Here is an 18,223-nt window from a genome sequence, read left to right on the forward strand (position 1 = left end):
GCAAGCTATGGCAATGTTGCTGGCCATCACTTTACGGTCCCCAACTAGGTTGACGTGGGAGGAGATAATACATTGATTATATTTGACTCCATGTTGCATGCTGTTGCGTCTTGCTCTTGACTTGATGGGATCAGTAACTTTACCACTTATACACTAGATCTTCAAAGAACTACATACAAGTTAGTAACTGAACAGTTCCTTTAATATCCTTGTTGAGCCATATCTCTCAAATTACTCAGATGTTCTGCTACTTCAGGAAAAAAGAAAACATTCAACATTCGTTTTCCAACTTATTGTAAACCTCGACACCCACAAGCACTGTGAGTTGACCTTAGAAAACAGGTGAGATACTGTGTCACCTTCAAGCCAGCAACTAGAATATTCTGATTCCCCCAATATCCATGTGTGTGTATCACACTCAAGGTAGTTATTGTGCTATCCTGCACTTTCAAATAGAATGACATATGTGTACCGCACTTAAGTATCTGGATTCTGCTTCTCTTGCCAAACGTTACAAGCCACTCACAGGGATTTTGGGAGTCAGGTGAGTGTGGCAGATTCAAGCCAGTCACTGGAAGTGTGTGTGTCCTCCTCCCCAAAATCGATGTGTGCGTATCAATCATAAACCTCTTACTCTAATGTTCTCCTCTCTCCCAAAAAAGGTATATGTATATACCACACTCGAGCCAGCCAAAATAATAACATTATTCGCATGAAAATCACGTGTGTATCAATCTCGCATTGGCGATCAGATACTGTCATGTGGTTGCATGAAGCTTCAGACAACTGCTTGAATGTTCATTACACCTATAAGTGTGTATCTGCACATCACACTAAACCCAGCCACTCTGCTCTTTCAGAAACCAAAACATACCAAATCACCTGTGTGTATCAGACTCAAGCAAGACCCTGGCATTCTCGGATAACTCGCCACCTCTTGTTGTATTGCTTGGAGTTCAAAGTCACTTGCAATATTTTACCTACACATAAAATGAGTTTGGAGAAGTTCCACCCGGCCAATCCCATAAACGTCCAGTTGAAATGAAGGCTGCCTGAATACTTCTCAACGGCAACTGAGCAGTCAACTCACTGCCAGTTTTATTTTTTGCATTCTGTGACTTGTGGAGTTGCTTTTAACATTATAAATGACAGGATGTAAATAAAAAACGGGATTAGATGAGCTACTCCAACCTGCATAACACAGTCTGACAGCGTTGGGTACTACAGTACTTTGTATCGATGGTGTGGCCCACGGGGAGTGCCTTATTCCACCCTAGCTTTAAAAGCTTGCATTACTATTATAAACTGAAGATGAGAATGCACATTATTTGTTGTGGGGCGCTCTCGTTATCAAATGTCTTGGTCGTTACCGTCGTGACATCAATCTTCTGAAAATGTAATAACCTGTTTGCAAAGAATGAAAAGCAAGTAAACAGCTGATTCGATGTAACAGAATATCAATGCTGGACGATTTATGCAGTGATCCTGATCTTCCCATGTTTATTTATCATCTCCTCCAGCTCCAAGAGAGATCCTTTTTTGATATACGGCAAAACAATCATCATATTATATGTATGTAGAATTTGTTTGAAGAATGTTGTTCCCTTACTATATTTACAATTTCCTTAAGCTGATGCATAGCTACTTTTAAGGCCTCTTAACAAAGGTCAAGCAGGAGAACTGCATGCATCTATCTTGCCTGCCCCTCTTCAGGTTAATGGCTTAGATGTTGTTTTATGACACACAAGTAATTATGTGAATTGCTAAAAGTGTTTAGATTGCATATTAGATGCATTCCTGCCAAAATATGTTCTTGTAAAATGGATAATTTAGACTGAGAGAGCTCCAAGACATCCATTCTCATTTTATGTGACATATCTCAAAGTGAGGAAACCATCTGCCACTAGTTATTCTGAATCCTTTTATGTGCATTTCTTGTCACCTCTTTTACCTTGCCTAGGGATGTACACCTCACTATATTTATATGTTCATTGTTTTGCAAAGCACTTTGCCACTGAAGATAGGTGTAAAATTGGAAATTCAGCTATATCCAGCCGGATCATGGCCAGCTGTAGCCTACAAAAGTAGAGCTGCGATGTGATTATCCCATTATGAGTGGGTGTCTGATTGTGAGTTATGGGGGAAAGTAGTGTGGAAAGTTGGCCCTGGCCCTCCCCTCTTCGCCAGAACCATTTTGAGGTGAGTGGAAGACTTGGAGTGGAGCTGTTGTACTTTCCAAAGGTGACCTGCATATTTTAGGAGCAAGCCTGTTAGTAGCACCATGAAGTGCTGGACAGCCCCTTGCTTACATTACTGCCTGGAGCGTGCTCCCAAGACTATTGTATGACTGGTATCCAGCAATCCCATGGTTGCTGGGAGAGTATTTCACACATACATCTCCGAAATTTGAGAAAAAATTAACTGGTCTATTGGTGTCCTTAAACTGGAAAGAATTTCATCTACTAAATATTTGGGAATTATAATATCTTATAGTACAGCAATATAGGAAATAAAGGAGAGATTAAGAACCAGAATGTTTCCCTTGGTTGCACAACTCAGAAGAGATTGTTTATAGTATTTGCAATTACTCAGTCTTACTGGCCTTGAAATTGTACACAGCCAAAAGTGTTTCTGCCCTAACCTATGGTTTAGAAGTCACTCTTGCTGATTTGGACCCACATCTTACCTCATTAGGGAATCATACAGAAAAAGACCCATAGCCTCCCTATTTCCATACCCAACTGTTTTATTAGACACAAGCTGGGGCTGATATCGCTGGACTCTATAGGTTGAAAACAACTGGGCCTCTATGCTCGAATGATCGATCCTCCACCGAGTATCTTTTGCAAGATTTTAATATAATCAGAACTGAGAGATCGATCCCATCTCTCAATAAAAATAGTTGTGATCTAGATGATCTCCTTAAAGATATTGGCTCTGATATTTGCAAATTAGTGTACAACCAGAAAAACACAAAAAGGAGACTCTACAAGGTAGACTGGATAGAAACAGTCAATAAATTGGTCCAATGTTCGTTCTATTCTGAATATTCTAGATTTATAAGAAAAATAATCAACCTGTCAAAATACAGTCTTTTATTACCATGTGAGTACGTGAGAGCCAGATATATCAGATTTAAACCAAACCCACTAACCACTCTTGAATGTATTGGCCCCAGGATGGGCTTAAGTTTGAAGAATTTTATTTTTATTTCATTTTATTTTTTTAAAATTTAATTGTATAAAACAATTTTTACAAAACAAGATTCCCACATTAACTGTTGTACATCCATAGCACTTTCTCTCCTCATTAAACTCAAAATTCAAGACCAAATTCCAAATCAAATTTGACTTCAAGTTCAAGTTCAAAGCCGCCGTAGACGTGCTACGCGGAGTAGGATCTAGAAATGGAGGGTGCAGAAAGTAAAGTGCAGTAACGAAGTTAAGGTCAAAAGATGGAGAGGTAAAGGAAAGAGATTAACCGCCCTAAGGAAAGAAAGAAAATGCTAGAGTGGTGGCATTTGCATTCGAACCAACCAAACCAAAACAGTCTCAACCTTCAAGTGAGTAAACCAATGCCCCAAAAGAAACCCACCACCGCAATAACCCATTTGGTCTTTTCCCCACTCATGAGCCGACACCACCATTCCTCTTCATCATACAGGTACAGATTTTCGAACAAGTGACCCAGGTGTATCAAACGGGGGCCCGTGACCCCTAAGCAGTTTAGCAGGAGATGTCTTATAGTTTCCGCCATCTCCGGTTGCTTGCAAAATCTGCAGGCTACACCCACTGCCAGTTTTCTGCTTGCCAGGACTTCCCTTGTGTGAAGAATATTGAGGCGGATTCTTAAAAAGTTCTCCCGGAGCTTTTTGTCCAGGCCTTTTATCAAGTAAGCTTTTAATTCATTCACTTTTCACATCTGCGGAGGAAGATCTTTCATCAATTTGGAGGCTGCTGCTTTTTCCAAGGTATCTATCCAATCTTTCTCCATGATGCGTTGTTTGACCTTTGATGGGTTTTGCTGCCGACCCCATATAGCAGTGAGTTAATCTTGGCTGCCCATTCCGATAGCATTTTGCAAGATCCCAGTTGTATTTCCAGCTGTATTTCTTTCAAGATCAAGGGGGGTACTGGGAGTAAGGTCTTTCTGAATAACATGATTTCGTTACGGGCCACAATGGAGCCCAGTGATTGTAATGAAAGTTCCCTTCTTATTAGAACAGTTGGAAGTGAATCTGGAAGACTGAGAACCTTTTTCCAAAAAAATACTTCATATTTTAGCCAAAAGGATGCTGGGAGATTAGGAAGGGCTTCTGCCCCATATGTGAGGCTTGGATCACTTTCGTCTTGCAGAAGATCAGTACAGGCGCCATTGTAAAGTGACCGTACTTATTTACCATAGCCCGAGATTGTGTGATGAGCAATCTGGCTTTTGTCATGATACTTTCCTGCATCAGCGTTTTCTTTCTGCTTTTGTTTATGATAACACCCAAGTATTTGAAGTTGTTCACTAGTTCAATTTGGTTGTTATCTACCGACCATGAAAATTTCTCCGGCTTCCTTTTGTTTCCACCAAAAGTCATAATCTTGGTTTTTTCCAAGTTCATCAAAAGCTGGTTCTCTTTAAGATAGGCGTCCAGATTGTTTATCTGCCTTTGGAGGCCGATTGGTTGTACATCCATAAGAATTATATCGTCCGCATATAATAATCGCAAAATTTTGCTGCTTCCCAATTTTGGGGGGAACATACGGACTCTGTTTTCGCAGTCTTTATAGTCCGCCGTATATGTGTTATACAGGGGGAGAGCTAGGGGCACCCCTGCTTTACCCCTTTTCCCGTCTTAATCCAAGTCGATAGTAGGCCTTGGTTGTTCAGCCGGACACACATTGTGGTTTCGGTACAAAGGGCCTTTATAGGGTCCAGGATCCTTGGGGGACAGACATGTCGCTGTAGTTTTGACCATAATAGTTGTCTGTCTACCCGGTCAAAAGCCTGGACCAAATCAATGAATGCCATGTAGATTTTAGGCCTGCCTTCGAACACTTTAGCTTTAAATGTGCTCACCGCCAAGATATTAGCCGTAGTCCCGACGTTTTTCACGAAACCAGCCTGTAAAGGGTCCGACAAAACCAGTCGTGGAGATTCATCTTCGAAAGTTGTCCAGGATTAGTGCACCAAAAAGCTTTCCTATGGAGTTTAGTAAAGCGATCGGGCGGTAGTGTGACGGATTGTCTTTGGATCCCTTTTTAAAAATGGGCACCATAATCGCTTTTTTCCAGGAAACTGGGATTGTAGAGAACTGAACACAATTTGAAAAGACCTCCTGTATAAACAAAGCCCAGTACTCAATGTTGTTTTTTATGTGAAAGTTGGTTATACCATCCGGGCCTTCCGCCCTAGACCCATTGAGATGGTTTATTTTCCATTTGATTGTGTTCAAATCCAAAGAATTGCCCACTCTTCCTTTGACTTAATGCATGTTTCTCTTTCCCAGTGTCCGGGATTCCATATAGATCTTCAAAATGGGATATCCATTTTTTCTCACCAATTGAGTTTTGCAAAGCCTGGTTCACTATTTTGGAGTTGTCCTTTATTAATGACCAAAAATCTCGTGCCTTGTGCCCACAAATGGCACGGAGCATATTTTCTGCGTCTTCCTGTGTCCGGTGGACTTTAGACGATTTCAACCAAGATTTATAAGATCTTACTGCAGTGGCAGCTTCTTCCTTTTTTTTATGGAGATTAATTTTGCTGCCTCCCGTTTTAATTTTCTAACCCACTTTCTTTGGGCAACAAGCTTTACGTTGTATGCATGTTGTGGTGCATTATTTCCCGCTTTTCCCACTCCTTTTTACCGTTGATACACTGTTAGGAGAGGTGAGTAATCAACCCAGTTTACAGGGTTTGAAAGGACGGCCGGACTACGTTCCTTGTATTGCTTCGTGAGTTTGATGATTGCACCATCTGACAATCTTAACCTAGAACCGGTCTGATTCGGGACTAGGTTCGGGATACTATAGACCGCCTCTAATCTTCGTGAATACCACGAGAAAATTAGCATGTTGTGGTCGCTGTACTCTGTCCTAATGACAATAAAGGATTCAAGCAGTGGCAATAAACTTCGGGAAACCTGGATATAATCGATCGTTGCCACTTGGTCCTTTCTCTCCCAAGTGGGAATGACTTCCGTCACCACAGCGTTCCACTGCTTGCGGTTATGCATCTCTTTAGAATTCAGTAGGTTATTCCACAGATTATTTCTACTTTGGGGAGAGTTGGAACGCTGGGATAAATCGATATTCAGGTCTCCGGCAATGATAACATAGCTGGACTTGGACGAAGTCAAAAAAGCATCTATTAGGGTCTCCACTTGAGCGAGGAAGTAGTCGTTTGTCACTCGCTTCGGGTTCCAATACGCGTTGATCAGCAAGATCTCTGTGCTTTGATTGGATTCCAGGGGACTTTCCAGCCTTTCCCACTCCAGCGTCGTGGCCAGAGTAAATTCGGATGCCTTAAGCACCTTTGACATTGTCAAACCGGAGTCCGCTCTTATGGCAGTAATGAGGCCAGATCTAGCGTTGGCTTTTCGGTTAGCCATGTTTCTTGCAAACATAGTATGTCGAAATTCCCAAAATTCACATTGGTCGTGATGGTTAAATGAGAGAAGCCCCTGGTATTCCATGAGCCTAGTTTCAGAATCACCTCAAGGCTCGCCGAGGAAGCCGGATCCTTCAGTGAGGTATCACGGAAAGGACCATCTGGTGGCTACTTCCTTCTCACTTGAGGCTTCGGGGAGCCCCTGCTGTGTCTACTTCCCTCGTCGCGAGGAGCTATTTTTCTTGCAGGACTCCTGTCGTGCTTCATCGCCTCATCCACTTTTTCCACCCGTTGAAAGATTCTACGAGAGGACTTAGCCATTGGATGAGGTGCAAGTGAATGACGCCTCTCCGGGCTCACTCTCCTATGTGCATCATATCGAGTACTGGATTTGTGTGTTGCTCCAGAAACCCGGTTTTCAATGTTTTTGATAGGGACATTGCCCCTAGATATTTTTATTGGCACTTAATCACTTTTTACAGCAACTCAATGAAGTTTTCAATTGTTATTTTATGTAATACTAGCAAAAAGTACCCAGTCTCCGAACTGGTTCTGTGGACAGACATGACAACACTCTCATCAATTGTTGAAAATCAATGGTCCTGTATGTCGCTGTTCCAATTTGCTTATTGCTTAATGTGATTTGCACTCTGAAGTAAACCACACTGAGAATGGGCATGCATGGCTGGCTGACATACCCCAGAGAAGACCTTGGGGGAGGCGAGAGTTGGTGTGCTGCTGCTTAATGGGACCTACTGTGCTCTCTCTTCACCTATTGCCTCACCCTGGTGTGGTGCAGTTGGTTGTAGGGCAGTGTGGTGCATATGCCCCAGACACTGTGCATTCTAGGGCTGAGGACCAGTCCTTCTCTGCCCAAATTGATGTTTCGCCTATTTCAGGCAACCGTCTCATTGGTGAAATGGTGTGGAATTGTATAAGGAACAATGCTTCGCCAAGCCACAAACCAACAAACACATTTTGAGTTTGGCTAAAATCTGGGGAAACGGGTGGAGTGTCCAAATGTCATGTAGCCAGTCATGTCCGGAGAGTCCTAACAGGTAACTATGAACAATTTGGTGAAGATTGAGAAACTGTGTGGAATCGTATAAGGAATGCTTTGCCGAACCACAAACCCTCACATTTTCACTTTTATAAATATAGATTGGACATCAATTAGTAATTATTTTATGTTCCTTCAAAGTATAATGATGTGTGTGAAAATTAATGTATTTTGTCTTGAAAATATAATTAATGAATTTTGTAAGCAGTAATGTCTATTTATAGTTGTGTAAGGTTTTAATTTGTTAAACCATATCACAATAAAACAAGAAAACATAAGAAAAAATAAAAGCATTTCCAAACCTGTTTCAGGGATGGAAATGCAAGTGTGAGAGCCACAGATTAAACCACCTGTCATGATCTGTATACCCCCTGCACCTGTTCCCAAAAGGTGCAGAGGAATGTGTCTCAGTTGCACATATTTAAAAGTGCATCCCAATTGTGAATACAGGATACTGTTTTAAAATCTTTAGAAATAACCCCTGAGTCAAGCAAATGCGCAAAAGGTTGAAAAGGGCATGAACACGTTTGTATTCAAGTTGCTCACATTCAGAGGCCCTTTGTCAATTTTGGAACTCAAAAATTGAGTATCCAATTGGTAAGGATGTCCCCGTTCCCTGCACACTTTACTTTAGTATATTTATATGTGCACAAAATGAGCCAGAGGCTAACGGGTGCGGACAACGAAAGACAGACAATACAATAGGAGTGTCTAACAATGCAGTGGAAGATACCAGGCTATTAACACGTGCCCGCATGTTGTGGTTCTTATCCAGATAAACTCCCAATGTTTTCACTTTATCTTAACAATCTAGTATGGGTCTGGTCAGGCTAATGTTCACAATTCCAACTAAGTGTGGCATTGCTAACAATCACAATCCTGTCTGGGTCTGGCGTAGGCTGATGCTCACAATTCCAACTAAGTGTGGCATTGCTAACAATCACAATCCTGTCTGGGTCTGGCGTAGGCTGATGCTCACAATTCCAATGAAGCGAGGCATTGCTAACATTCACAATCCTGTCTGGGTCTGGCGTAGGCTAATGTTCACAGTTCTAACTAAGTGTGGCATTGCTAACATTCACAATCCTATCTAGATGCAACACAGTCTAGTTTTCACAATTCTAAGTAGGTGAGGCATTGCTAACATTCACAATCCTATCTAGACACAGGCAAGTTATGGGGGACAAGCTAAGGAAAGGTAGCTGCCTGGGTGATTTGCTTCAAGCAATACAGTCTCTCTACTCCGGGATTGGTCTGAGAGTAAGACTAGACACTAGGGAACGCCTTTCGAAGTCAATAGTCACAAGGTGTGGTCTTAAACAGGGATGCCCCTTGGCTCCAGAATTGTTTAATTTATTTATATCGGATTTATACTCATCACTGGATAAGGTAAGATTGTTCCCAACTAGTCTAAATGGGTGGTGTGTGGGACATCTTCTATACAAGAATGACCTTGTCTTAACTGACCAAACACCCATTGGCCTCCAATGTCAGCTGAATGAGTTGCAGGTGTACGTCAAAATCAATAAACTCAGGATCAATGTCCCAAAGACAAACATTGTTATCTTGGCGCCTGCGGTAGGGAGGAAGACATCCAAACCAGTATGGTGTTCAAATGGGGAACAAATAACAGTGACCACTTCCTTTGTGTATCTGGGTATGTTGGTTAACGCTAGTCTAAATGACAGCCCTAGGATAGCCCAACTTAAATTGAAGGTTAGACACTTAGCATCACAAGCGTGGATCCTATTAAAGAGATTTGGGTGGTTCTCTTTGATTTAGGTGGTTACATTTTATAAAGCCAAGGTGATGGCCATCGCTACCTATGGTGCAGAGGTCTTCCTTGCAATGGACTGTGCTTGGTGGATGACATTGGAGGGTAGGTTCTGGCAGAGAGTGTTAGACCTGCCTAGGTGTACGCCAATGCCCGCAATAAGATATGAGTTGGGTCGTAAATCCCTGTGCGCAATGATGGAGTGGAAAACTCTTTCTCTTTACAGGAAGTGCAGAATGGGACCCCCAGTAAGAGGGTTTAAGATCCTGAAAGAGACCCTACAGGCCAGAAGTTAACCTATCCTGAATGTCTGGAGTTTAGCGTGTGCCAAAATCCTGAAGGACTTAGGGATTTCTGAATCTGAATTGCTGAACAACCCAGACGCTATTAAAATCAAGCTATGGGGAAGGGAATGGATTGATACAATCACAGCAAGGGAACAGTACTGACCTACTGGACATTCAAAGTGGAATGCAAACATTGGAATACCATCCCAAGATATCTTAGTCGATTTCCTTGTAGGTCAACTCGGGCAAATTCTTGAGGTTCCGATTTAACCTACTGCCCACAAAGGAAATTTTGTTGAAATGAAGTTCTGGTAGGATTCGTATCCAAACTGTAGATTCTGCAATAGACCAGGCACTGAAGAGTTGTTATACCATCTGATTCTGGGTTGTCAGGGTCTCACGGAGAAAAGAACGTTATACTTCGGCAAAAGCATGAACAGCTGTCCATGCTAACTCCTAATCAATGGTGGAGTAAGCTCATGGGTGTTGAAAGTGTGAGCTTGGTTATTTCACTTACTAAATATCTGGATGATATCTTCCGGGAGCTGGATAGTTAGACCATTTTAATTCCCAACTGGTGCTCTTACGTGGGAGTTCACGGGGCCTCCAACCCGATTGCTGTAATCTCACCTATGAGGTGGGCTCCCAACTGACTTTGGTTGATGTGTACCTCGTATTATGAATTGTAATGACTGTTTCAACTAAGGCAGGGATCGGAAGTCTTCATGTCTTATACCCACATAATTGTAAATGTTTTTTTCTGGATGTTTTATCTCTGTGTTTGGATGTTTTTAAAGAATTGAAAGATTTTATGTAACCAAACCCTAAAATAAAAAATACAAATTAAAAAAGGATATTGATAGGCATCCAAGATATGTTCTGCCCACATAAGATTCTTAACCTGCTCTCCCAGAGGCAATAGCCTTGGATTCAGTGCTTCTTAAAATAGTTTTTCTAAGATTCCTGGATACTATATTAGCTTCTTTTACCTCCCTCCGTTTGAATATCTTTTCACAATCTATAGTAAAGTGAAGAAATAGATGGTTCAACGATGGGCATGGAGACACCATCACACTGGTTGTTTCAATCTTGTGTGTGGCCAACCAATCTAAGTATTCCTATGCATGGGGAGTTTGATGAGTTGCTCAAAGCCCAGGCTCCCTAATGTATCTTTGAGTGACCTGGCTTGAGAATCATTCTTACTGCCCAGCCAGTAGTTAAAGTCTCCTAAGTTCAATGCGCTGGTATTACGTTTAAGACGAGGTAGCAAAAAATTACACAGTTGGGTTGAAAACTGTGGCATAGAGGACGGGGGTCTACATACCAGCACCATATTAAATGCCGTTTCTGATGTCTCAATCTCCCATACATTAAGATTCATTTTAAAAATGAAGGCCCCATCTGCCCCCCTCCTTTTCCCTCTTGTCTGTCCTGGCACAGAATATTATAACCAGGGGGGATTGCCAGTTGTCATGATCCCTGCCCCTGGCCTTGTCAGACAGGCCATCTGGACTGCACCACAGTCTTCCATCATGGCCTCAAGGGCCTGATAATGTTCCCCAAGACTCTCCAAAGGCGCCAGGCTCATATGGGAAGTCAGAGAACTGGGATTTACAATAGCCTTTGCACAATATGGATGCCCCTGCATAGCTCAGTTCCAGAACTGAGCTATGCGGTCTAGCATTTTAGGTGTGGTCAGGCCTGGGGGCAACTGGGATACCTGCAGGCTATATAAGCCACGCCCAAGCTGGGGAACACACTTCGCGTTACTCTGCTTTTGCAGCGTGACGCTCACCATGGTCCGTTGGAATCCTCATCTGCATCCCTGGCCCGACTACCTGCAAGAATAAGAACATCGTTAGTATTCGCTTACCTGCAAGTGATCCTTACTTCTGTCCTCCACTCCTGAATCTCAAACAACCAGCATTTCGGCAAACTCCCTCTTTATCGTGAAAGCTGCAACATGGAAGAAAGAGAATGGAAAAGCAGCATTAGTAAGCGTTTATTCTTCGGCATTGAAAAACAACCAGAAAGGTGCACGCTTACCTGGACTTGACTTGGTCTTGGCCCACATCCATCCCGGGCCATTTAACGACCTGCAAGAAGAAAGAAAAGGCCGATTAACATGCAGAAGTTCTAGCAGGCAGCACGGGCAACGCTTTACTCACCGGTCTCCATCTTCTCGCAGCATACATTTCGGAACATCGCGGCTGCCTGCAAGAAAGAGAAAACAAACAGGTCAGCACAAGAAAGGCACATAGCGCCGCGCTTCGCGCTTTTGCTTACCATCTCATTCACAACCCCAGGCAGCACGGCATCACCAGAACTCCTTTTGCACCTGAGAAAGAAGCAAAGACATTAATAGGGGCAATTGTAAATAAAGGACAAACTACCAAAACAGCAAACTTACCTGACGAACGGAGTCGCAGCAGGTCTGGACTCTGAGAAGCCTGCACCAGTAAAGCAACTAGGTTGCGGCACGCCCATCCATAATGCGCCCCTGCACAGAACAGCAGGACGGAGAGCACACCATACCGAAAAGCCAGGTGAGGAGAGCACTAAGGGGTCATTGGGTCCACAAGGGAGGTGGGTCCCGGGCTAGAAGTGACAATAAAGCTAAACGCAATCTCCTGTGTTTTCAGACCTGGTCCTCAGCCGAGCAAGAGTCCAAGAGAGTGGGTCCAAGGACGGAAGCAGTCCAGCCAGACTGGGTGGCGTCCCCGTGGATATCAGGTTAGCGTTACACCAGTGCAACTGTGGGTCCTACTGCATCGTGGCACCATGTCTCCGTCAGAGCACAAATATCCAAGTCCTGATCAACAAAAAAGGTAGCTACATCCAGAGCATGTTTCAGGAGGAACCTCGTATTGAGTAAAAGTATTTTAAGCTCACCACTACACTTCATTTTCATCGAGCCTCTGTCAGATGAAACAATCATGTTTGGTTCTTCGAGGATATCATGCTGCCCACAACCACCACTATTTGGTGTATATACATCTTGCAGAGTAGTAGTCATAGCAACTAAATACTGCTCACCACTATTCATAGCACTCTTAACCTGATTTAGGGCCTCATTACACGGATGGCAGAGAACCATGGCGCTATTAGCGCCATGGTTCATGCCGGTAAAATACCGGCACCGCCTTGGCGGAAAGGGGAATTACCGCCCCATTCCAAGGTTGGCGGGGCGGTAATTCCCCCTTCCACCATTGCCCTTTCACATTCCCATTTTTGCCCCATAGGGCTCAATGGGAATGGGGAAGGCGCTAATTACGGTACCGCAAATTGCGGTACCGTAATTAGCTCCCTGGGTCCCTTTGCGGGTTGGTTTTTAACGCCTGCAAAAAGCAGGCGTTAAATCCCCCAACCCGCAAAGGGACCTCGTAGTAAGGTGGTAAGGATTTACCGGTACCGGTATTTTACCGATACCGGTAAATCCTTACCGCCATCCGTGTAATGAGGCCCTTAGTATTAACAGTCTCTGGAATTATCAACATAACAGTTGAGAGGCTAGCGATACCAAGTCCACTGTTGCAGAGGTTCTATATACAGGGGCTGCATTAGCTGGGGGAATGCCTGTATTAGCTTGTAGAATGAAAGTAGATGCCTGATCAAGGTATTGTTTGGTTATGGCTGCCCTACATGAAGTTCCCAATGCTTGAGGGGCGTCAGGTTTGGTGCTTATAGTATGCATTACATCAGAGTAGCACGGTCTTCCGGCAGAAGAGAAGTTGGTTTCAGTAAAATACTAAATGTATAAATTAAGGAAACTTTACCAGATACAAGCGTCTGTGCCTCTGGATAGGAAGTGAAATGCACACAGGGCAGATGGGAACTGTCCACAGGACAAACACATCTACTTTTCTTTGTTTCTCTTCTATATAAATGCAAGCTACAGCCCTAAAATCATGCAGCAGCAATATCTCAAACCCTAGCACATAAACAATCAATTTAAAAAACGAATTTGAGCTAAAAACTGTTTTTTTTAAAAACAAAGCTAAAATGGATGTGTGCATACAAAATAATCAGAACAGAATCTAACTGATAACAGTCAAACATTTAGAATATTTTAACATTTCAGAATAACCATTGTTAGTATGGTTGAATGTTAATATAATAAAAATTAAGAACATGTTTCATATAAATACACACATTTTTCTTTGAATCGTTCAATACAATCTTGAGATCCATGGCCCAGCATGTTTTGGGGCAATGCCCTGCTTCTGGAGCAACACTCACAAAGTCTGTTCATGTTTGCATTATTATTAAGAAAACATTATTTTAGATCAGTGAAAGGGTTTGTATGAGTGGATTTTTTTTAAAAATGTGTGTTAATATTTACTAGGGCAGCCAGACACGTTTTAAGACTCTGTTCCTATCCGTTTACCTTTATTATTGGCATGTTACTTTTGTGATCAATTATAATTTAGATTTGTTTAAAAGTATTGTGGGTTAAGAGTTCCCTTCTGTGATCTGAGTAACAGTGTAGTCAAAGGGAATTCCGATTCAGTGTGGCATCCTTTCAATGACAAATTGAGTAATATGTTATTTGGTAATTGTGTCATGTAATTTGTAGTGACACATCATCTCTCTATTTTAGAGCTAATGCATCACAGTGCTAGCTGCTTTGCCACAGAAGCTCTCCTGTATCCTCTACTTACTTCCTACTGTCCTAATTGTTCCCTGTTGTTCATAAACATTCTTATATGATGTACTCGATGCTAATTATAAATCCATGTAGTAAGTATAAAAATGATCGTCTTCCAATGTGAGGGTACCATAGTGCATGTTTTCATGGTCAAATAAAAAATGTGCCAATTGATTGCCCTTCCTACGCTGCACGACTGCTTACATTTCAGAATTCAATTGGTTAATTGTTTATTCTGTAATGCTATGTACTGCACAGTTATAATGTACAAGCCTACCATGTAAATACATGTTCGGCATAGGTATCTGTCAGTGGCAATAGCAGCTTGGCATCTGTCAGTTGTGGGTTTCTTCATATGACAGACCCTGTAAGGGGGGGGGGTTGTATATTCTGATCTTCTATCACACCCTGATTCTTGTAAGATTGTCCTCTGGTTGTTGCAAGATTCGCTACTGAAGGTATCCGATCGGAGGGCTGTGTTCTTGAACATGTGCAACGATTGTGTGTTAAAGTTGAGATCATGGGTGTGGGTAAGGGAGCATAATATGTTAAAAAATGGGATGATATGGAGAATGAAAAATGCCGCTGTAGGTGCATGAGATCTGGCAATCCTGGCACAGAAGGCTCTTGAGTGATGTGGTGCCATGAAAATGCCTGTTTGAAGAAGGGCAGGTTTAAGTGCCTTATGGGAGAAGTGTGGAAATGGGGTGTTATGTGGAATGATTCTATAGGGTACCTTTTGTGAAGTGGTTTTAACGCCCAAATATGTGCAAACATATACCTGGCTGTTGTTTGGTGTAATCGCGTAGAGTAAATACTGTGAAGTGCATGTCCATCTACAGTGAGCAAGGGTGGTGGGAGGGGGGATTGTGAGAAAATAATTGGGAGAATAATTGAATGGAAGGAGGGAGGGATGGTGCAAGGGTTTGGATGTATTTTCTGTTGTGTGTACCAAAGGGTGGCAGTCAGGGTTTTAGACACTCTGTTAGGGGAGGGCAAATGTGTAATGACTGGAAAGTTTGCTTTCAGAAATAAAGTTTGGTTGCACAGAGAGCGGGGATGGCAAGTTGAGTGTCATTGTATGTAGAACATTGCTGCTGAGGCTAACGTGCTTCTATGTTTCACTTATGCAGGCTTAAGGGTGGTTTTTGTGTATTCAGTGTTGTTTATATGCTTGTAGGGTTGGAGCGAGTGGGGTTGTCACCAATAGGTGTTTAGGGTAATGTATGGATGTTGGCAGGGGAATTGCATGTATGTGGCTGTCCTTGCGTGTTTTAGCTGTTTGGTGTAGAGGTGTACATTAGTGTAGTGTGTGTAAAAGTAACTCATGCCTTCCAGTTCAGTAACAGCGTGTTAGAACATGTTGCTATGAGACTGTGTGGGGATACTTTTAAGGATAATGCAGGTTGGCTGCCAAGACGTTTCCTTATCGATGGTTCCTAGATAACAGCACGTCTGGCAAGCTGGGTTAATGTTGCTTTAGATGGGGTCGCCATCAGCAGGTGAGGTGTCACAGCACATGGGCTAAGGGAGCTGAATAAGGCGTCCCCTGCATATGATTGTAAGACATTCTGTCAGGTGGGTCTATCAGTGTAACGTGATAATGGGTACATGAAAAGTGTGAATGTTCTCTGTGGAAAGTGTAGAACTTCGTTCCAAAGATTTACGTAACAGGGTGGTAGATCACATGGTTGTCCTCGGTGGCGGGGATGTGGGCTTTATGCTTACACATCTTTTATTTTGGTGAATTGCTTTTTGTATTACGAGGCAAGTATTTATTTTATTGGTTGGTGCTCATGCACCGTGGCCTTCCCAAATAACTGTTATTTCTCAGTTTCTCTGTGTTACAAAAACAATGGGCAACCAGGATCAGAATCATAGCCCACCTTACTTGATTGCACGTTTATTATACCATAATCTTTATTGACACTTTTCAATTGCATTTCAAAAACGTTCTACATCAGTGGTTTAATTTACTCTAGAAACATTTTTAGCTGCACGATATTTTAAAACATGGAAAGGTACACATTCCGCTGCTTACTGATTTTCCTGCGAACGCATTTATTTATTGAAAGTAGCCATAGGGTCCCTGTAGGTGAGGATGGGAACTGCACATGTATTTACCTTCCACTTCAGAGTGGCTTTTTTGAAATCAAGGAGCAAAAGCTCCTGAGTATTTGAGCAGATGACAATGAAATTGGGACAGAACGCTGGAAATGACTCGGTCCTTGGCCTTGCTTTTTGTATACAGAACTGGGCACTATTTCTCCCTCAGGCACTAACATCCTGCACTTCTCAACATTGTAGGAACCGGATAGAGTGTCTTTTTAATATATTCTGATTGACAAGTGGCATTGTGAGCTGGTTGACACACTTATAAGTATGCGTTCATTTAATGAAAAATGGAAACTGCCTGTACGTCAACATTTCATTTTTGAGACCATCAGCAGAAATAGGGTTACAGCTGATCTTTGGAGAAGCAATACATTGCAGAAGTTGAATGCAGAAAATAAGCTCCCTATTGACATCCTCTTTGCTTTCCCCCATGTTTGTCTGCTGATTCTCCCACTGCATCATGAATTATCACACGTGGATTATTTTTCATTGATGAGCGGCAGGAACCATATTGTCTTAAAAGGTGAATGCACTGGAAATAAAAAAAAATATGCATTTTTAAAAAATCGGACACAAAGGATGTCCTCTGTCACACCCCGCCATTCTCTTTAATGTTGTATCCTGCTCGCATAAAGCCAGTCACAAAACGGGTTTGAACCTAATTTAGTGAGCACCGGAGGGACAAGTGATACACAGGCATTGAGCTTGCACAGCTGCAATGTATCCTCTCTGCGCATGTCCAAAATACATTAACGCCAGTGCCAAGCCCTTGCACTGCGTTTGCTACGGCACGGATGCAACTGTTTGTGTACACATGGCATATACACATTTCCAGATGTCGGGTTAAACCACACAATGGGCCTCATTACACGGAAGGCAGTAAGGGTTAACGGTCACCGGTAATGGTACCGATGACCATTAACCCTTACCGCCTTACTACGAGGTCCCTTTGCGGGTTGGTACTTTCGCAAAGGGCCAGGGTGCTAATTACGGTACCGCAATTTGCGGTACCGTAATTAGCACCTTCCCCATTCCCATTATGCCCTATGCCCATTATGCCCTATGGGGCAAAAATGGGAATGGGGAAGGGCAATGGGGGAAGGGGGAATTACCGCCCCGCCAACCTTGGAATAGGGCGGTAATTCCCCTTTCCTCCAAGGCGGTGCCGGTATTTTACCGGCATGGACCAAGGTGCTAACAGCACCTTGGTCCACCGCCTACCGTGTAATGAGGCCCAATATCTGCTAAGCAACTGGGAATGTGAACATTCAAATTCAGTGTCTGTGAAACTGGGATGCATTAGTTATGAGTATTGGAACAGGGGAGCACACTGCAATTCAAGAGCTACATTTCAGAATGTACTACCTTCAGTGTTGATTGAAAGCCCTTGACAGGGGAGGCCCAGTCCCTCTTATAACCTTACGATGCGACTGGGTGATGCACCACACAGCTCTACAGAGACTATTTCCGGTCATCAAGAGATGTAATTTCGGCCAGCAGAAAATGCACCCTTTACCTTGATGTGAGACTGGACATCTTGCTTAATAGTGTTGGCCATTGCCAATATATCTATAAAAAAAAGATAAGCACACATCACCATTCTCTCCACAGTGTGGCACTGGACAGAAACAGTGATGCCCATGCACACGTGTTTTGCCTGAGCTGAGGTCATGGAGGCACAGAGGAATGTTTTGAAGCTCTTCTGTCGTTCTTTATTTCAGCATGCTTCACTTGCACTG

Source organism: Ambystoma mexicanum, chromosome 10 (genome assembly GCF_040938575.1).
Source record: "Ambystoma mexicanum isolate Mex_15411 chromosome 10, UKY_AmexF1_1, whole genome shotgun sequence".
NCBI lineage: Eukaryota > Metazoa > Chordata > Amphibia > Caudata > Ambystomatidae > Ambystoma > Ambystoma mexicanum.